We start from the raw sequence: 21,092 nt of genomic DNA on the forward strand, positions 1-21,092 counted from the left end.
CATGAGTGATGTAATGTGTGATGTCATGAGCACAGGATTGCGGGCGCGCGAGTTATAGTTATCTGAAGTAGCTATAACGGGGGGATTTCATTGGTTTTTTACGAGTGAAATATCCACCTAACTATAACATGTGTGAAACCTATGGTTTTTTAAGTGAATTTGCAAGGTTTTTTAAATGCTAATTCCTAAGTATAACGTGTGTGAAACCTATGGTTTTTTCAGTGAATATATATATACATATTATCTACTGGCGGTTGCCAGTAGATAGTTATAGTAAGGACCGAGTTTCAATAGGAAATCTGAAAATTCTATTTTGAATAACTTTGGCGCCGGTTGACGAAATCTCGCGAAATTTTCAAAACTAATGGGCTGCTCCGCTCAGCTTCTACCCTGAAAGTCTCGGGGCGATTCGTCAAGCGGGGGCTGAGAAAAAAGGGGGGTCCCAAAACGCGTTTTCCCCATGCATTTTCCCATAGGACCTATAGTCGAAGGTACAGCCCAAACGGCTGAACAGAATTACTTGAAATTTGGCAAAGAGGTAGTCCTCAGGTCAGGCATGTGCCTTTTGCATATATGGTGTCAATCTGTTCAGTAGTTCCTGAGAAAATTGCAGTTAAAAGTACATAAATATCTATATGCGCGCACCGTGCGCGCACCGTGCGCACACCATAACGTACGCGAGCGTAATTCTGACTGGTGGTTACATGTCAGTCAACATTCGGATCGGTCGAAATCAGGAAGGTGTCGGCCGCCATTTTGTGTGTGACAGTGAAAAAGAAAGGTGGAGAACATGAAAAGGGGGCAGGGTAAATAGTTCCTGACCCCCTAGCCTTTCTCAGGGGGTCCCTGAAGGACCCCGAAGGGTGAAAAAAAATGTTACTTTTTTTTTCAAAACATTGCGGGGTGTGCGCACGGTGCGCGCACGGTGCATGTACAGCGGCAAAAAATTCGTAAAAAACATAGAATTAAAAATCATGTGTAAGTGTTTAGATGTTGGTTGGCTCTAAAAAGAGCCGTTGTGTTCATTGAGTGTTTTTTGGTACCTACAAGTAAGTACCGATGCACAGTCTAAAGTTCAAGAGGAAGACTCTGTTCCCTTCATCTGTGAAATGTACACCATCTCCTATATAAATGCCACTCAGAAGCATTGGTTCATAGTAGTTTCTGTTCCAGAATCTTCAAACACCACATCCACTCCCTTCACTATTTCTTCTTATTTCTTGGGACAAGGAGCTGAACAGCTTTTCCAGTACTTGAAAATGGCAGAACAGCAGTCTACTTCAGGGAGTGAGGAGGAGACCTGGATGCACTCAGAAGTCTGTGAAATGTACACCATCTCCTCTATAAATGCCACTCAGAAGCATTGGTTCATAGTAGTTTCTGTTCAAGAATTTTCAAACACCACACCCACTCCACTCACTATTTCTTCTTATTTGCTGGGACAAGGAGCTGAACAGCTTTTCCAGTACTTGAAAATAGCAGAACAGCAGTCTACTTCAGGGAGTGAGGCGGAGACCTGTATGCACTCAGAAGTCTGTGAAATGTACACCATCTCCTCTATAAATGCCACTCAGAAGCATTGGTTCATAGTAGTTTCTGTTCAAGAATCTTCAAACACCGCACCCACTCCCCTCACTATTTCTTCTTATTTCCTGGGACAAGGAGGTGGACAGCTATCAATTTTACTTGAAAATGGCAGAACAGCAGTCTTCTTCAGGGAGTGAGGAGGAGACCTGGATGCACTCTGAAGGTGTCTTTCAGTAGAATGACAATATGGAAAGAAAGATAGTTGTAAAATGGAGGCTTACATACTTTTTTTTAATAAAAAGAACTCATTGGCTGTTTCACACCATTCTACACTAAAAACTAGGCTGTATGTTTACATTTTTAAAAGCATGTTTTGTATTGGTTCAGAAAAATGTGTTCCCACAGAACATTACTTTGGATTTGCTGTTAGGTTTCAAAAGTCAAGCACTCTTGCTCTTTGGATTAGAAACATTGTGTGCTGAACTTCTGACCTCTCTGCTCACACCAGTGTTGCATGACCTGTTGCTATGGTAGCAGGCAAAAGTCATGTTGGGGGTAGGAATGATTTGGAAAAAGGTTGAAATTTGCAACCAATAGAAATGTGTGTTTCCATTTGAAAAAATGTGGGAAGCAATGTGATTTGAAGTTAACATGTATATGTGTGAAAAAAGAGAGGGAAAGTTTGCCATTTACTGGTTATGGTGAGAGGTGTACAGCTCAGAGATTCTGGCTCTGATAATCTGCTGTGTGAGTGCCACATTTCTTTCTCAACTAACCACTTTTAAAGGTGAGTTATGAATTTGAGAGGGGATGTATGTGGTGTATTTTGATATAAATAATAGAAATGTGTTTCTTCTTTTAAAGTTGTGTTTTACATTTTATGTTTTGGAAGATATTTAACTGCCTTGAACTTGTAAGATATTATGGAGTATGTCTTCACCATAAGTTAAGGTGTACTGGTATCACCCAGGAATACTGTTTTGTGCCTAGAATCACACCATGAGTCTGTGTGCACACAGGAATTTTTGTCAGAGATTTAATTTGTGTTGCTCTTGTTCTGTAAGACTGGCACTCGTAGGAAAGGGGCAGCTTGTTTTCTTGAACTGTGATGGTTAGCATTCAGCAGAAATCACTATCTCACAGATGTGAGGCAAATGCTAACACATTTGAAAACAACAGGGTAGATTTTCCTTCCACTCCTGCAATGGGTGAGGTAGTTCCTACATGTTCAAAAGCCCAATTAACCCTTACCACATGTGCTCTTACATACATCTATGCAGTCTTCATGCAGTTGTGCAAGTGTCCATGCAGATCTCTCTTGCACCTGACAATACACAGTCTCCAGAAACACACTCTTAGAACACAGCCAGGTGCTTCTCCTGCACTCCCATGCTTACTATTCAGTACTGTGTGGTATTTCAGATAGCAGTGTTTAACGCTAACACATTCAACATCACCAAGGCTCATTTCCTTTGCTCTAGTCTAATCACTCACCCAGGTTCCACATGCTCATGGTCTCAAGTAGCTGTTCGGACATATGCTCTTTTCTGCCTCTCTAAACTATGAGGAAAATGTGTCAGGCTGTTACAATAATTATCACTTGCTCTACCACAGTAGTAAATGTGCTTTGAAATTGCCAATCAAATATCATTTTCTGCCTAGAATCACACCATGAGTCTGTGTGCACACAGGAATTGTTGTCAGAGATTTAATTTGTGTTGCTCTTGTTCTGAAAGACTTGCACTCGTAGGAAAGGGGCAGCTTGTTTTCTTGAACTGTGATGGTTAGCATTCAGCAGAAATCACTATCTCACAGATGCGAGGCAAATGATAACACATTTGAAAACAACAGGGTAGATTTTCCTTCCACTCCTGCAATGGGTGAGGTAGTTCCTACATGTTCAAAAGCCCAATTAACCCTTACCACATGTGCTCTTACATACATCTATGCAGTCTTCATGCAGTTGTGCAAGTGTCCATGCAGATCTCTCTTGCACCTGATAATATACAGTCTCCAGAAACACACTCTTAGCACACAGCCAGGTGCTTCTCCTGCACTCCCATGATTACTATTCAGCACTGTGTGGTATTTCAGATAGCAGTATGTAACGCTAACACATTCAACATCACCAAGTCTCATTTCTTTTGCTCTAGTCTAATCACTCACCCAGTTTCAACATGCTCATGGTCTCAAGTAGCTGTTGGGACATGTGCTCTTTTTTGCCTCTCTAAACTATACGGAAAATGTGTCAGGCTGTTACAGTAATTATCACTTGCTTTACCACAGTAGTAAATGTGCTTTGAAATTGCCAATCAAATATTGTTTTCTTGCTAGAATCACACAATGAGTCTGTGTGCACACAGGAATTGTTGTCAGAGATTTAATTTGTGTTGCTCTTGTTCTATAAGACTTGCACTCGCAGGAAAGGGGCAGCTTGTTTTCTTGAACTGTGATGGTTAGCATTCAGCAGACATCACTATCTCACAGATGCGGGGCAAATGCTAACACAGTTGAAATCACCATGGTAGATTTTCCTTCCACTCCTGCAATGGGTGAGGTAGTTCCTACATGTTCAAAACTCCAATTAACCCTTACCACACATGTACTCTTACATACATCTCTGCAGTCTTCATGCAGTTGTACAAGCGTCCATGCAGATCTCTCTTGCACCTGACAATACACAGTCTCCAGAAGCACACTCTTAGCACGCAGGCAGCTGATTTTCCTGCACTCCCATGCTTACTATTCAGTACTGTGTGGTATTTCAGATAGCAGTGTGTAACGCTAACACATTCAACATCACCAAGGCTCATTTCCTTTGCTCTAGTCTAATCACTCACCCAGGTTCCACATGCTCATGGTCTCAAGTAGCTGTTCGGACATGTGCCTTTTTCTGCCTCTCTAAACGATAGGGAAAATGTGTCAGGCTGTTACAGTAATTATCACTTGCTCTACCACAGTAGTAAATGTGCTTTGAAATTGCCAATCAAATATCATTTTCTGCCTAGAATCACACCATGAGTCTGTGTGCACACAGGAATTGTTGTCAGAGATTTAATTTGTGTTGCTCTTGTTCTGTAAGACTTGCACTCGTGGGAAAGGGGCAGCTTGTTTTCTTGAACTGTGATGGTTAGCATTCAGGAGAAATCACTATCTCACAGATGCGAGGCAAATGCTAACACATTTGAAAACAACAGGGTAGATTTTCCTTCTACTCCTGCAATGGGTGAGGTAGTTCCTACATGTTCAAAAGCCCAATTAACCCTTACCACATGTGCTCTTACATACATCTCTGCAGTCTTCATGCAGTTGTGCAAGTGTCCATGCAGATCTCTCTTGCACCTGATAATATACAGTCTCCAGAAACACACTCTTAGCACACAGCCAGGTGCTTCTCCTGCACTCCCATGCTTACTATTCATCACTGTGTGGTATTTCATATAGCAGTATGTAACGCTAACACATTCAACATCACCAAGGCTCATTTCCTTTGCTCTAGTCTAATCACTCACCCAGTTTCAACATGCTCATGGTCTCAAGTAGCTGTTGGGACATGTGCTCTTTTCTGCCTCTCTAAACTATACGGAAAATGTGTCAGGCTGTTACAGTAATTATCACTTGCTTTACCACAGTAGTAAATGTGCTTTGAAATTGCCAATCAAATATTGTTTTCTTGCTAGAATCACACAATGAGTCTGTAAGCACACAGGAATTGTTGTTAGAGATTTAATTTGTGTTGCTCTTGTTCTATAAGACTTGCACTCGCAGGAAAGGGGCAGCTTGTTTTCTTGAACTGTGATGTTAGCATTCAGCAGACATCACTATCTCACAGATGCGGGGCAAATGCTAACACATTTGAAATCAACATGGTAGATTTTCCTTCCACTCCTGCAATGGGTGAGGTAGTTCCTACATGTTCAAAACTCCAATTAACCCTTACCACACATGTACTCTTACATACATCTCTGCAGTCTTCATGCAGTTGTACAAGCGTCCATGCAGATCTCTCTTGCACCTGACAATACACAGTCTCCAGAAACACACTCTTAGCACACAGGCAGCTGATTTTCCTGCACTCCCATGCTTACTATTCAGCACTGTGTGGTATTTCAGATAGCAGTGTGTAACGCTAACACATTCAACATCACCAAGGCTCATTTCCTTTGCTCTAGTCTAATCACTCACCCAGGTTCCACATGCTCATGGTCTCAAGTAGCTGTTCGGACATGTGCTCTTTTCTGCCTCTCTAAAGGATAAGGAAAATGTGTCAGGCTGTTACAGTAATTATCACTTGCTCTACCACAGTAGTAAATGTGCTTTGAAATTGCCAATCAAATATCATTTTCTGCCTAGAATCACACCATGAGTCTGTGTGCACACAGGAATTGTTGTCAGAGATTTAATTTGTGTTGCTCTTGTTCTGTAAGACTTGCACTCGTAGGAAAGGGGCAGCTTGTTTTCTTGAACTGTGATGGTTAGCATTCAGCAGAAATCACTATCTCACAGATGCGAGGCAAATGCTAACACATTTGAAAACAACAGGGTAGATTTTCCTTCCACTCCTGCAATGGGTGAGGTAGTTCCTACATGTTCAAAAGCCCAATTAACCCTAACCACATGTGCTCTTACATACATCTCTGCAGTCTTCATGCAGTTGTGCAAGCGTGCATGCAGATCTGTCTTGCACCTGACAATACACAGTCTCCAGAAACACACTCTTAGCACACAACCAGGTGCTTCTCCTGCACTCCCATTCTTACTGTTCAGCACTGTGTGGTATTTCAGATAGCAGTGTGTAACGCTAACACATTCAACATCACCAAGGCTCATTTCCTTTGCTCTAGTCTAATCACTCACCCAGGTTCCACATGCTCTTGGTCTCAAGTAGCTGTTAGGACATGTGTTCTTTTCTGCCTCTCTAAACTATAAGGAAAATGTGTCAGGCTGTTACAGTAATTATCACTTGCTCTACCACAGTAGTAAATGTGCTTTGAAATTGCCAATCAAATATCGTTTTCTGCCTAGAATCACACCATGAGTCTGTGTGCACACAGGAATTGTTGTCAGAGATTTAATTCATGTTGTTCTTGTTCTGTAAGACTTGCACTCGTAGGAAAGGGGCAGCTTGTTTTCTTGAACTGTGATGGTTAGCATTCAGCAGAAATCACTATCTCACAGATGTGTAGCAAATGCTAACACATTTGAAAACAACAGGGTAGATTTTCATTCCACTCCTGCAATGGGTGAGGTAGTTCCTACATGTTCAAAAGCCCAATTAACCCTTACCACATGTGCTCTTACATACATCTATGCAGTCTTCATGCAGTTGTGCAAGTGTCCATGCAGATCTCTCTTGCACCTGATAATATACAGTCTCCAGAAACACACTCTTAGCACACAGCCAGGTGCTTCTCATGCGCTCCCATGCTTACTATTCAGCACTGTGTGGTATTTCAGATAGCAGTATGTAACACTAACACATTCAACATCACCAAGGCTCATTTCCTTTGCTCTAGTCTAATCACTCACCCAGTTTCAACATGCTCATGGTCTCAAGTAGCTGTTGGGACATGTGCTCTTTTCTGCCTCTCTAAACTATACGGAAAATGTGTCAGGCTGTTACAGTAATTATCACTTGCTTTACCACAGTAGTAAATGTGCTTTGAAATTGCCAATCAAATATTGTTTTCTTGCTAGAATCACACAATGAGTCTGTGTGCACACAGGAATTGTTGTCAGAGATTTAATTTGTGTTGCTCTTGTTCTATAAGACTTGCACTCGCAGGAAAGGGGCAGCTTGTTTTCTTGAACTGTGATGGTTAGCATTCAGCAGACATCACTATCTCACAGATGCGGGGCAAATGCTAACACATTTGAAATCAACATGGTAGATTTTCCTTCCACTCCTGCAATGGGTGAGGTAGTTCCTACATGTTCAAAACTCCAATTAACCCTTACCACACATGTACTCTTACATACATCTCTGCAGTCTTCATGCAGTTGTACAAGCGTCCATGCAGATCTCTCTTGCACCTGACAATACACAGTCTCCAGAAGCACACTCTTAGCACACAGGCAGCTGATTTTCCTGCACTCCCATGCTTACTATTCAGCACTGTGTGGTATTTCAGATAGCAGTGTGTAACGCTAACACATTCAACATCACCAAGGCTCATTTCCCTTGCTCTAGTCTAATCACTCACCCAGGTTCCACATGCTCATGGTCTCAAGTAGCTGTTGGAACATGTGCTCTTTTCTGCCTCTCTAAACTATAATGAAAATGTGTCGGGCTGTTACAGTAATTATCACTTGCTCCACCACAGTAGTAAATGTGCTTTGAAATTGCCAATCAAATATCGTTATCTGCCTAGAATCACACCATGAGTCTGTCTGCACACAGGAATTGTTGTCAGAGATTTAATTCATGTTGCTCTTGTTCTGTAAGACTTGCACTCGCAGGAAAGGGGCAGCTTGTTTTCTTGAACTGTGATGGTTAGCATTCAGCACAAATCACTATCTCACAGATGCGAGGCAAATGCTAACACATTTGAAAACAACAGGGTAGATTTTCCTTCCACTCCTGCAATGGGTGAGGTAGTTCCTACATGTTCAAAAGCCCAGTTAACCCTTACCACATGTGCTCTTACATACATGTATGCAGTCTTCATACAGTTGTGCAAGTGTCCATGCAGATCTCTCTTGCACCTGACAATATACAGTCTCCAGAAACACACTCTTAGCACACAGGCAGCTGCTTGTCCTGCACTCCCATGCTTAATATTCAGCACTGTGTGGTATTTCAGATAGCAGTGTGTAACGCTAACACATTCAACGTCACCAAGGCTCATTTCCTTTGCTCTAGTCTAATCACTCAGCCAGGTTCCACATGCTCATGGTCTCAAGTAGCTGTTAGGACATGTGCTCTCTTCTGCCTCTCTAAACTATAAGGAAAATGTGTGAGGCTGTTACAGTAATTATCACTTGCTCTACCACAGTAGTAAATGTGCTTTGAAATTGCCAATCAAGTATCGTTTTCTGCCTAGAATCACACCATGAGTCTGTGTGCACACAGGAATTGTTGTCAGAGATTTAATTCGTGTTGTTCTTGTTCTGTAAGACTTGCACTCGTAGGAAAGGGGCAGCTCATATGATAGGATTTGAAAAGCTCAAAAAAAATATAGTAATATATTAAAATTACATAAAGGTATTTTTTTTTAGTTTCTTTTAGGTATTGGTTAAACATGCCTATAAAATCAAGAAAGAGAAAAGAACAGCAAAAACATCTATATTTGAAGACAACTGGACAACACAAATTAGTTGAAGAACCTCATGTTGGAAAAAAGAAAAAGTCTTCTGGTAAGCAGACTAAGGATTTAAAAAAAAATATCTTCAAACATAGAAAAAATTTAAAAAATGTATCCACTGCAAATAGTGTTTCAAGTAGAAAACAACAAGACAATAGAAAAAAAATACTAAATGCTAATGTACAATCAGAAGCAGGAAAGAATGACTTAAAAAGAAAAACAGAATTTCAAAACATTCGTAGAAAAATGTTTCAGAGAAGAGAGATGTTCAATTTGCTAAAGGATGTGAAAAAATATAGGAAGAAAGCAAAATGTTATAAGAAAAAGAAACATATTGAATCAATTGTTGCAAAGGCTTTGGAATTAAAAAGAAAACTATTCATTTTAATTTTGAACAGGATCCGTACATTAGATAAAATAGTCAATGTAATGAAGTCAAAAAGCAAAAGGAAAAAAGTAGTGAAAAAAAATAACTTTTGTAGAGTGTTCTTAGGAGAATGGAAGCATAGTTCAAGTACTGAACCATTTTTTAATCAAGAGAGTTATCTTCAAAGTAATAGTTTGCTGCATGCAGTTGACACCAGTGGTCGAGCTTATGAAGTTAAGGATGGTTGTGTAATGGAAAAGGAGAAAATGGTTCCAAGAAATGAGGAAGAAGTGTTAGCTGATGAGGTTCTGGGGAAACGTCCTAAAGCCCCAGTGTACACTTGGAATTGTAGTAGTATTTGTACTGTACAACAAGAATCTATTGATAAATTACGTGACTTGCTAAGTGAATATAGTAAAAAAAAGTGTTAAACAGAAGATTAAGGTGCTTCAAAGACTAGATCCATGCAGAGTGAGAAAGAATACTGGTTTGCAAGGACATTCTCTGGCTTGTCTTTCTAAGAAAGTTTGTCAAAGTGTTTTTCACCATTTTAGGATGCTGGCAGTACATCATACTGAAATGAGAAAGTTTGTGAGAAGATTGTATTTTGCTAAAAGTCCAGCACAAAAGTTAAATGAGTTGAATAGTGCTCTGTTCCGTGGATCTGTATCAGATGTGAAGAAGGTTTGTGAGGATATTGAGTTTTGTTACTTTGGTCCAGAGCAAGAAAGTACAGGAAATGACACAGTTATTGAAGAAAATGAGGAAGAGAATGTAGAACCCACTGTTAGTAAAAAATTTGAAGATCAAATGACAAAATTTACTATCATCTCTAATGAAAGACCAAATATTACTTGTATTTGTTGCCGGAGAAGCCATTATAAAACTCAAACAAGGAATGTTGATCTCTATAAAAAAAAGTGAAATAGAAAATAATTATGAGTGGAAGGATTTTTTTACATATTTGTTTCTGGAAAATTGTTTTGATTTGGGTGAAGATCAGCGTATTTGTAAATACTGTTATAACAAGTTAGAAGAAAATAAAATGCCAGCTAGAGCTGTACATAATAATTTAGAATTGGTTGATATTCCTGCAGAACTTACTGTTCGTATGGAGCCCAAAACAGGTAAATTACCTCCTTCAGATTTACAAAGAGGTTTAAAAGGAAGAGTTGTCTATTTGCCATTAGATTTGAAAAAAAATATTGAAACAATTGATGCAGATAGTTTGGAAACTGAACCATTAGTTATTCTGGTTAATGGTGTACCTACAAAGAATAAGAAAATTTTGCAGGAGCTAGTAGATGTACGAAAAGTACAAAGAGAAAATTTATATTTATATATAGAGTCAGCTCATGCGTTGGTCACTAGCTCCGCAAATTTTACGATCTTAGGGGACCTAAACCTTCATTTTGATGCCATCTCGGATCCTATCATCAGCAACCTCCTGGCTGACCTAGCAGCCTTACAACTCACCTCCCTTATACAATCCTCTACCCATTCCGCCGGGCACCTACTTGACCCGGTCTTTACCAATATCCCGGGAGCTAATGCGGATCCACCTAAACCCATGGGCTGGACGGACCACTTCCTCGTCACAGTCGTGATATCAGTCGCTACCCAACCCATCAGGGCGACGCCTACCTCTTGCCTCAAACGAACCTGGCACAAACTCCAAAACTTAGACCTTCCGGCCAGATTAGGAGAACCGAACTTTGATACCATAAATGACGTTAATGCGTCATATGCCGCCTTCCAAGCATGGATTACCAAAGGACTTGATATTCTCATTCCGAACAAATGGACTAAAGGACGTTCTACTCCATCTAATCCATGGTATGACGAGAACTTAAAAACATTGAGAAAAAAATGCAAAATAGCAGAACGCCGATGGAGAAAAGAATACAGGACTGAGGACAAATACTTATATCTGAACACTCTCAAAATATATCATAAAGCTATACGCATCGCCCGCGCTTCCTTCTATGCCAGGGAAATTGATTCCAGTTCTAACCCCACAAAAACAATTTTTAAATTAGTCCAAAAGCTACAAACCGGGGGCAACCCTGCCTCGATTATTTCCTCCACCCAACAGTGTGAAGACCTCGCTACATTCTTTACTGACAAGGTGAGGAAAATTTATAATTCCTTTTCACCAAACTCCTCCATCTACACCAGCCCCCCTAACTGTCCTTTTAAGGGATCCAGGCTTACACATCTGCCAGCTATCGCTCATGATGATCTAGCTAAAATTTGTAGAAGGGTGAAATCGGGAGCCCCCTCTGACCCCATGAGACCAGCTTATTTTTTAGGAGCCCTAGATTTCTTTCTCCCCTCACTGGCCACACTTCTCAATCTTTCCTTTTCATCGGCCACAGTACCCACCGGCTGGAAACAAGCATGGGTAAAGCCTATTATTAAAAAACCCACCCTAGATCCCACTAAACCGGAGAACTACAGGCCCGTATCACTGCTCCCTTGGGTATCCAAATTGGCAGAGACCCACGCTAATACAGTACTCATGAACCACCTAGCAGAAAATAACATCTTAGACCCCTCCCAACACGGGTTTAGGCCTGGGCACAGTACGGAGTCTGCCCTCCTTTCCACTACTGAACACCTCCGGCAGATTATGGACTCCGGTCAGAGTGCTGCGCTGATACTACTCGATCTCAGCGCAGCCTTTGACACGGTCTCTCATAATATCCTTCTAAGCCGTTTGGAAAGTTTTGGAATACAAGAACTGGCACTGGAGTGGTTCCGATCATTCCTTACGGGCAGGTCCTTCTGTGTGTCAGCCCCCCCGTTTATCTCCCAACCTCAGACCATAGGTCAGGGAGTCCCGCAGGGGTCTTCCCTCAGTCCATCCCTTTTTAATCTGTACATGCAGCCCCTTGCGGCAGTAGCCAGGGAATGGGGGCTCACGCTGGTGTCGTACGCCGACGACACACAGCTGGTTATCACCTTGACAGAGGTGCCCTCCACTTCCGCCACAAGATTCAGGGATGGACTGGCCGCAGTCGCCAACTGGATGACAGCAAACTGTTTACAACTTAATGCAGGGAAAACCGAAGTGCTACTCCTAGGCAGGAACTCCAGCTGCTGGAATGACCACTGGTGGCCCCCCCTGTTGGGCCCCACTCCCCCTCCTAAATCTTCGGTCAAAAACTTGGGTGTATGGCTCGACTCTGCACTGAACTACCAGAATCACACAAAAAAAGTAGCGGCTACCTGCATCGGGTTGCTGAGAAGCCTTAAACCTATTCTAGGCTTCTTCAACCACAAAACACGGCAGCTCATTGTCCAATCTACCATCCTGGCTAGATTGGACTATGCAAGCGTCCTACTCTTGGGCGCCAATAAAGCCGAGACAATCAGGTTCCAGCGAATACAGAACGCTGCGGCCAGAGCAATAATAGGCCTCCCTAGAAGGTGTTCGGCTAGAGCCACAATACACAAACTTCACTGGCTTCCTGTAGAAGCCCGCATCCAATTTAAAGCCTTGACCACGGCGTTTAAAATCCTGAAAATGGAGGGCCCTGAACTCCTCCGTCCGCTGTTAACACCGTACACCCCCCAACGCCATCTACGCTCTACGGGGCAGCACTTAGTAGTGGTCCCCCGCACGAAACTCTGCCGTATTGGGGGCCGCTCCTTCAGACTGCTGGGAGCAAAACTGTGGAACTCTCTTCCCCTCCACATCCGTTGCCTCGACAACCTAGCCGCCTTTCGCAAAGCTATCAAAACCCACCTCTTCCCACCCCTATAAACCTTCTCCCCCCCCCACAGGTCATGCTATGGTTCTTAGCGCCGGGACGCCCCGTTGCTGGGGCAGCTGTCGCGCTCAACAAACCCTTAACATAACATAACATAACATATTTGAAAAGAAATAATAAGTACTATGAATCAATTTATATGGATGAAGATGAAGAAGTTTTACTAGCAGACACAGGAATACCAACTGGGCAAATTGAAAAAGTGGATAAGTCAAAAGAAGAAGAAATTTATGAACATTTCAGCATACATCCTCTTCATTCTAAAGAAGTTATGGGAAACACTATTGATCTGTTTCAGATGAAAAAAGCAAAAGGAACTCCCGTGAGTGTATGGGAGGAGAGCTTGGAAGCTCGTTGTTTTCCCCAGCTGTTTCCTACAGGAAAAGGTGGACGATATGATGAACGTCCAGTACAGATTCCTGCTTCTGAGTATCCGACTACAAGATTATATGCAGAAGATCCAAGATTTCGTCAAAGTATTCCTTATTTGTTCCATCTTTTATTTGAAAGTGACTTGTCTGCACTATCTTATGCAGTAAATCACATTTTAAAAACTGGAGTACATCTACATAATGTGTCTGCAAAGGATTTTATGAACAAAGTGCAACAGCGAGATGATCATTTGGAATCTCAATTGATTATTCTGATGGCTTGTCAGCGTGGAACTAATGAATATTGGTACCGACGCCATGGAGAATTGAAATGTATTTTACGGAATTTAGGAACTCCTACATGGTTCCTTACCCTAAGCTGTGCTGAGTACGCTTGGGATGATTTACTGGATTTTCTTCGAGAAGCAATTTCAAATATTGAAAACATCCAATACAAGACAGCAGGAGAATTGTGCTCATTGGATCTGGTTAATGTTTGCAGATATTTCAATCATAGATTTGAGGCTATGATGTCCTTCATTTGCAATAAAAAAAATCCACCTCTTGGAGAAGTTGTGGATTTCTTTTGGACAAAAGAGTACCAAGCAAGAGGTGCTCCTCATATTCATATGCTGTTGTGGATCAAGGATGCCCCAACATTTGGAACAGATTCTGATGATGCAGTTTTATCTTTCATTGAAGAATATGCAACATGTGCTATACCTAAAAGCACAGAAGAAAAAAACTTAAAAGAGCAAGTTTTACGTTTCCAAAGTCATCGGTGTGGAAAATACTGTCGATGAAAGTACAAGAGTAAAGATAAATTCTACACAAAATGTCGATTTGGATTTCCACGACCTGTTCTTTCAAAAGGAAGAGTAAACAGTTTTATGTCAGCTGTGCGACATACCATTACAAGAAAATCTCCGAAAAATACCAACAACCTAAGAAGAAAAGAAGAGTCAAAATATATAAATGACTACAACCCAGTCATTTTATCCATGTGGAATGCTAACATGGATATTCAGTATGTAGCTGACAATTCTATTGCTGTTGCTCGGTATGTCACATCTTACATCACTAAATCTGAGAAAATGGAATTGAGAGAAATGTGGGAAGAGATTTCTCACGGGAAGACGGTCAGTAAAAAGCTATACAGTTTCAGTTTAAAGATGTTATCGCATCGAGAAATTGGCTCATACGAATGCTCAGATAGGCTATCATCTGCAAGTCTGTACTCCAAATCCAGAAGAATAATTTGGGTAAGCTTAGGCCTTGCAGGAATGCAAAATCAGGTAAGGAAAATATATTTGAGAAATTGAATGTTTAGCAGAGAACGAACCAGAAAGTACAGACATTTTGAAAACAAATATGTTGGACACATATTACCCAAACAGAAGTCATCATCTTGAGAACATGTGTCTCTATGAAGTGCTGCAGAACTACATTTATAAACGGAATGCCACAGAAGACATTAACAATGGAAAATATAAAGTCATTGGTGAGGAAGGATGTTTGGTGAAACAAACAAAAGGAAGTTTGATTAATCACAGGAAGCTGAGTTTAGACACTACTGACAAAAAGGAATTTTACTACTTAGCACTTTTACAGCTGTTTAAACCATGGCGTTCAGAGGATGAATTACTTGGAGATTTTCAGAGCTATGAAGATTCCTTTAATGCATGCAAAGATAACATAGAATGCAGTACTTTCTCAAATTATGTACAAATGTTAAATGAAGAAATTGAACAAGAAGCTACAATTGCAGCTGAAGTAGCTAGAGACAGTTCTCAAGACAGTCAAAGTTCTGGTACGCTCAGTCAAGATCCCCTAGGACAACCAATCGTAGAAAATGAAGCTGCAATAGCCATGAATGAAGTGGAAACAGCTATGAACCAAGCTCAGGAAGATTTAATAGACTTACCAAATTTGGAACAACAACTGAATGATGAACAACAACAAATTTATGAAGAAGTCACAAAACAAATTGATCATGGATTACTACATGAAAATAAAGAGTGCTCATGCACAGCATTTGAACCAATCAGAATGTATGTGAGTGGACAAGCTGGAACTGGAAAACGTTTTTTAATTAAAGTAATTAGAAGCTACCTACAGAAAAAAACTGATTCAGCTTTGTCTTGTGTTGTGACTGCTCCAACTGGGTTAGCAGCATATAACATAAAAGGAATTACCCTCCATTGTTTGCTAATGTTACCAGTAGAGCATGAGAACAAAATACAATACCACAAGCTAACAGGAGAAGCATATTTTGAAGTTTCAAGAGCAATGAAAAAAATGAAAGTTCTCAGTATTGATGAGGTAAGCATGGTATCAAACTTAATGCTTGCCTTTGTGCATTTAAGAATGCAGCAAATTCTAAAGAGAGACTATGACGTGTTATTTGGAGGAACTCATGTTATAGTTTTTGGGGATCTACTACAGCTCACTCCAGTTAAAGGACAACCAGTATTTAATACTGTTACACATGAAGACACGAAAAAGTCGTTAGGAAGTATAGGTAATGTGAATATTTGGTCATACTTTGAGTATAAAGAACTCATTACCAATATGCGGCAAGCAAATGATGATGATTATGCAAGTATTCTCAAAGATATCAGAATTGGACTACTCACAGAAAATGGCATAAAATCTTTACAGAGTCGATTGCTATGTAATTTGTTTCCAACAGAACAAATAGTTCCAGAGAAAATATACATGAAAATTGCAGAAAAAAATACTGTAATCTGCTTAATGCCAACACTACATGAATGCTCTATATTCAATGAAGATCTTTTGAAATTGGAAAATGAAGAGATTATGAAAATGGAAGCCGTGGATAAAATACAGCATGAAGGAATAACTATTACATTGACAGGGAAACTAAATTGGATTCTCTAGAGAAAAACATATCGAAAACAGCTGGTTTAGAAAAGAATCTTTATGTATGTATGAACTGTCGAGTAATTTTAAGACGTAATTTGAATGTAGAAAAAGGTTTAGTGAATGGAGCTATGGGTAAAGTTGGAATTGAATTTTTAAAAATAAAATTTGATCAGATTGAAGAGGTTAAAGACATTAGTCGGTGTTCAGTTTGTTTTTTGCTTGTGAAAGACTTATATGTACGTAGGAAGCAGTTTCCATTTTCTCTAGCATATGCTGTAACTATTCACAAATCTCAAGGATTAACTGTAGATAGTGCTTTTGTAAACATTGGATCTAGTGTGTTTAAAGAAGGTATGGCATATGTTGCTTTGTCACGAGTGAAAAAATTATCTGGTTTATTCATGATAGACTTTGATGACTCAAAAGTTAGTGCTGATGCAAATTGTGTAAAGGAGTATAATAGATTAAGAAGAAGCTATGCTCCTCATTTAGGTCAGTATCCTGTGTTTGAAAAACGTGTTGTTTGTCGGAAAAGGTGAATTGAGAATATCTGTAATGAGGATGTACAGAAGAGAAAACAAAAGGAGAGTGATGTGATTGCAAGCAAAAAGAAAAAGGACAATGTTGAAGAAGTTGTTGGTTGTCATTTTGAAAATAGCTCTGGTGTCAACTGCTACGCTAATGTAGTGCTGAATGTTGTATTTTATCTTGAAAGTTTGCAAGATCAGATAATACTAAATCATGAAAAAAGATTTTGTTCTCTGCTGAGTTTCCTTTATGAGAAGCTGAGTAATGATAAAACTAAAATAGAAAGTGCTTCTGATGTTAGAAATCTTTTAGATGTATGTTCTGGATGTACACAGTTTACTGAAAATGTCCAGCAAGATGCACAGGAATTCTTAATGTATATGCTTATGGTACTGGAAGATGAAGGGGTAGAAATAGAAAATATGTTTGGTCTCTCTTATAAATGGGAACATTGTTGTGAAAACTGTACGAACACATGCAGCACTAATGTTGATTCTGAAAGGTTCATACATTTAACATTACCAGAGACTAAAAGAAGTGACTTTTAGTAAATTAGTTAAAGATGCAAATCACAACATGGAATGTTCTCAATGTAAATCAGAAATGTTATCAACGTTATTTTTAAAGAAATATGGACAGTATATAATTTTAATGATGCAACGATGTAGAGCTGATGGCACAAAATTCGACACTATAATAAAGAAGTTTACAGGAAATCAATTATCAATATCAGGAAAGACTTTTGTTGCAGTTGCAATAATTTTCCATGATGGACCTTCTATAACTTCTGGACACTGTGTCATGATTCTCAATTGATTTTCAAGCAACGTATGCCTGCAGAATTACCAAATTCCTACTTACTTTTTCTAAAACCAAAATTTTAGATACAAATTGCAGCATCTGAAGAAACCATTATTTCGATTTTATAAGATTACCATTGGATATTTCACCTAAAAAGGGTTTAAAAATTACCATTTGGCCTCATGGAAAGGTAAATATTTCTATTGTGGACTTCTTTGACCAATATTAAATTGGTGTATGTGCTTAAGCAACAAGATTTACAGACGTTATTTATTGCAAATAGTTATTGTTCTTAGAAGATATTTTTAATATATATGTTACATTTCTATCAAGGTATGTTTTACTGAGGATAGATTCAGGGCTTTTTTAAACAATATTACAGATTGTTTATTTTTTTGCCCGCTGTTAAGTGATGAATGCAATTGATATCACTATTTTCAGTGAAATTCAATATATTCTGAAAACAGCAAAAAAAGGGCAAAAAATTACTTTGATAAATATGAAAATATGTGTACTGTGTTCTAAAATGTATTGTTAAATATTACTACTTTTTTCTTTTTTTTCAGATCGAGAAAGAAAATTTAGGAAATCGAATCCATTTTTCTTGTAATTAAAAAACCCCATTTATTTCTAATTAAGTTATTTTGTTGGTCAGGTAAGTTTAAAATATCTGTATTTCTCACCCCTTCACTTTCATGCTCCCTTTTCTTCACTTCTCCTCACTCTGCTTTTCTCATTGCCCTTCCCTCTCTCTTCTTCCTTTACTGCTCTTTCGTAACTCCCTCACTCCTTCTCTACTACTCCCTAGGTTTACTGCCTCCATCACTATTTTTCAACCATGTTTCTCTCCCTGTCTCCATATGTCTCAGTCATTCTAACTGCCTTACTCCTTCTCAGTTCCTTGCTCTCTGTTTCTGTCTCCCTCCCTTTGTCTGACTTACCCTTAATTTCCTTAACATCTCTGGGGCAGATTTACAAGCCCCCTGCGCCACCACTACGCCACTTTTCATGACGTACTGGTGGCGCAGGGGGCTCCTCCATATTTACAAGGAGAGGAAAAGCCACCCTGCGTGACTTTTCCTCTCCTCGTAAATACAGCCACTTCACATGCAGCACTGTGCGTTGAAGGGGCGTTCCATGGGTGTTGTTGTGGGTGTTCCCACGCAACACCCATAGAACTAGACACATCTCCAGATTTATAAGAAATCATAACTCTGGAAATACGTGTGAATGCTACGAGGCGCAACGAGGAGAAATTTTTTCATTTCTCCTCATTTTTTCCTCTTTCAGTGCGTGCTGCATGCTACAGCACGCATTGAAAGAGGAAAAAGCCTCTTGTGATTGTTTTTGTGCAGGAAGGTGTCCCTTCCTGCACAAGAACAATCTCCCCGCCACGCTGGCATCCTTGCTGCAAGGTGCAAGGGAGCCTGCGCCGGCGCATGGCTGCAGTTTGTTCGTCAGTGCAGGGGAAGCATAGAGATGCGACATATTCTTGTAAATATGTTGCATCTCTGTGCTTCGAAACTAACGCAGCACGGCGCAGCAAAATTACTTGCTGCACCGTGCTGCGTTAGTTTGTTATAAATCTGCCCCTCTGTTTCTACCACTCCGACTCTTTCCATCACTCATTTTCCATCTATGTTAATTTTTTAACCTTCTCCGTCATTCTCCTTCCCTCACCTTCCCTAACTGTCACTCTCCTTTTCTCATAGTCACTCCTATTTTCCTACTTCACTTCCTCCTGTCTGTATCTCACACCCCTTCACCTTTTCGCATTCTTTCCTTCACTCTGCCTCACTCTGCTTTGCTCATTGAAATCCTGACTCCCTTTCTCTCACTCCAGTTTCCTAAATCCCTCCATCCCCTCACTCCCCATCTCTCACTTTCCCTTACCCCCTTTTCTAATCCTCATACCTGTTATCTCACCATCACTGCACTTCTCTTACTTTCAATCCCTTTACCCTGCTGTACTTCATCCGCTTCATCTGTTACTCCCTTTTCCTATCTCCGTCCCTTACTCCCCTTTTCTCACTCACCCCTCCCTCACTCTCCATTACTCACTGTCATTCCCTTACTCATTCACTCTTCTTACCTGTATCCTCTACCTTTAGTCCTTTTGTTGCAGTCAGTCTTTCACTTCCCTTTCATGACTGATCATACTTTCTTTTTCTCACTCATTCTATCAGTCCTTTCCTCCTCTTCACTCAGTCATTTCAATCATTCATGTATACACTACACATTCATTCAATAAAATTACAACACAGTATATTAAGAATATAGCTCTTCTTGGAGAAGTGAAGTGAGTTCTGAAAAGAACTGTTTTTATTGTCGAGCAACAAAAAAAAAAAAATGAAAAACTGTTCACCAGGAACACAAAAAAAAAAAAAATTATGGGGTGGTGCATGTGTGCTGTTGGATTTTGTTCTCTATCAGGTTAATGCTGCTCTCACCATAACAGAGAACAACATTGCACACATTGCACCGTATATGTATATTGTGGAACAGAGAGCGGATATCCAGAGGACTTGAAGCAGGTGATTCTGCGGCCGCAGATGATGTGCTCGGCTGAGGACCTGGAGGGTTGTCTCTTGTGGCTGTTCTACACTCATGTGCACTGTTTGAAAGTGCCTCAACATAGTATAAATACTAAAGGAGTATTTTTTTTTAGGATCTCCTCGAGACAAAACAACTCCACAAACAGTGCAGGTGACTTTTGGGGCAATCACCTTCTTCTGACCCTCTGGAAAAGTAAAGAACTTCCAGATGAATGAGTCCTTTTATTTCCTCTGCCTTGCTGCCACAAAGGTCTCCTCCTCACTCTCTGAAGAAGTCTGCTGTTCTGCCATTGCTGTTCAGCTCCTTCTCCCAGAAAATAAGAGGAAATAATGAGTGGAGTGGGTGTGGTGTTTGAAGATTCTGGAACTGAAACTACTATGAACCAATGAAAAGTGTTGTTTCGTAATCACATGATTTGCCATGCGCGCACCGTGCGCGCACGGAGCGCGCACGCATGCGCACACGGAGCACGCACGCATGCGCACTCGGAGCACGCACGGAGCACGCACGCATGCACACACGAAGCACGCATGCGCACAAGGAGACGGTGCGCGCATGGTGCGTGCACCCGCGCGGCAGAAGATAGCCAAAGAGAAAAGTTAAGAATGTGAAAACAAGTAATGGAAGACACTTCCTAACGCCCTAGGCCTTGTCACAGCGTCTCAAAAGGACCCACAAGCACCGTCAAAAACCCTAAAAACAAAAAAAAATGCAACTGTTTATAAGTTTATAAAAGATATTAACTATGCTGTTCAACTTTATCCAAATTAAAAAAAAAACAGCTGAGCCATTCCATATTACAGGATACAGTCAATCTATAACTATATACATAGGTAGTTTATTGTAAAATAAATATATAAGAAATATAATAATACATACATAAATTAGCATTTAAAAAAACTTACAAATTCAGTAAAAAAACCATAGGTTTCACACACATTATAGTTAGGAATTAGCATTTTAAAAACCTTGCAAA

Source organism: Triturus cristatus, chromosome 1_1 (assembly GCF_964204655.1).
Source record: "Triturus cristatus chromosome 1_1, aTriCri1.1, whole genome shotgun sequence".
Classification (NCBI taxonomy): domain Eukaryota; kingdom Metazoa; phylum Chordata; class Amphibia; order Caudata; family Salamandridae; genus Triturus; species Triturus cristatus.